Source organism: Alligator sinensis, unplaced genomic scaffold (assembly GCF_000455745.1).
Source record: "Alligator sinensis unplaced genomic scaffold, ASM45574v1 scaffold131_1, whole genome shotgun sequence".
Taxonomy (NCBI): Eukaryota; Metazoa; Chordata; order Crocodylia; family Alligatoridae; genus Alligator; species Alligator sinensis.
Window position 1 is genome coordinate 6801719 of NW_005841830.1, and position 1843 is coordinate 6803561.

A 1843-nucleotide genomic window follows, 5' to 3' on the forward strand; every position below is an offset into this window, starting at 1 on the left:
CAATAACCAAAGGGAATGCTGATAATAATGATGATGATGATGATGTTAAGGAGTTAAAGTAGTGAAATGTGTCTTTAAAGAGCAAAGGACCGGGTTGGGTCGGGTCTCTTTCCTCCCCCAGGCCCGCCCCGTCGGGGAAGCTGCCCGGTGCGGCGGCTGGTGGGACTAGGAAGCCTCCTCGGAAAGGAGCGCGCAGGTAGAAGGAGCTGGAGGAGCCGGCCCGGCTCCTGGGCGCGCGGCGGAGCGGCCGCCCCATCCCTGCGTGCGGGCCCGCGGGGAGCAGGAGCGAGGATCCTGGGCTCTGGCCCATTGCCGCCTTGCCTCTGTCCCTCCCAGCGCGAAGCGGCTGTCTCCGGCCGGTCCCGGTGCAAGCTTGGCTCCGCGCTCAGTCCCCAGTCACCCGAGCCCGGCGCGTGAGCTGCGCGGGAGGCCAATGCACCACTCCCGCGGCCTGGGCCCGGCTCCTGCGTCCCTCGGCCCCGCAGCTGCAGGGCTCGGCCGGCCCGGGCAGCTTCCCCCGGCGGGGAGGCGGGCCGGGCCGTGCAGCGGGGAGGGGGCTCTTGCCCCGAGCGCCTCATGCAGCACTGTTGTGGAGGGAGCCCGTGGCAGCGCGGCTTTCCCTGGGACCATTATTCCCTCGAGGGGATTTAGAGTTTAGAGGCTGTACAAGCTGCCCCGGGCTTGGTGCAATAAAGCCCCGTCCGCAACCTCAGCAGCTGGAAGGAGACCGCGAAACCCCCTCTCCCCTCTCCGCCGGGTCGGTTTCTGGTGCCTGGCCCGGCGGCTTGGTGCTCATCATCATCGAGCAGGAGGCAGGGTGGATTTGCACCTGACAGACCAACTCCCTCAGGGGGGCTTCCGGGCAGTCCCCGAGGGCATGCTTGTGTTTGCGGAGTGGGCTTCGCATGGCGAGTCCTCGTGTATTCACCCGAGCCACTGAGCCCCTACTGTGGGGTGTCCCTCACCTCCCTCTCCTGCCCTAGAGATTAATCCTCCACCTCTTCCTGTCTGTCTCCCTGTCCATCCATCTATCTGTCTGTCCGTCCGTCCATTTATCCATCTACTTATCCATCCATCCGTCCATCCATCTATTTGTCTGTCCGCCCAACCGTCCGTCTGTCTGCCTAGCTTACCATCTATCCACCTGTCTGTCCATTCATCCATCCATGTACCTACCTATCCATCTGTCTCCCTATCCACCATCTATCTGTCTGTCTCCCCATCCATCCATCCATCCATCCATTTGTCCGTCCGTCCATCCGTCCGTCCGTCTGTCGAGGTAACCATCCATCTACCCACAGACGGATGAAGCCTAGCGCCCTGCCCCGAAGAGCCTGAAGAGCGGGAGGCGCAGGCAGCGGGGTGGCTGGGCGCTGCAGACCCCTTTCCTTACACCGCGCGCCGTGTCACCCGCCCCGCGTCCCGGGCGGAGCCGCGGGAGGAGCCCTTTGCCGCTCGCACAACTTGGTGCCCAAAGATTTCCCCGTCGCCGGCTTTGCAATGGCTGGTGATGACTCAGGCTCAGCTCCAAGGAAGCCTACCAGCATGTCCCATCCTTTCCCCCCCCGCCCCGGGCAGGTCTCATCAGTGTGTGGCTGGGATCACAGGTCAGAGGCGGGGGCCGCCCACGGCAGCTCGGGACCGGGGCTCCCAGGGGCGGGGGTCCCAGCGGCCGCACCGGGGCGATGTCACACACCGGGGGAGGGGGGGAGGCTCCTTGCCCTCTGGTGCTGGCGGCGTCAATCACAGCGGAAACCTCCCCCGGGCTGGCTAATATCCCCGCCGGCGGGGCCGCCTCCGAGGGGCTAGCAGCGAGCCGTCCAGCCGGCCGGGGGGGAGCCAG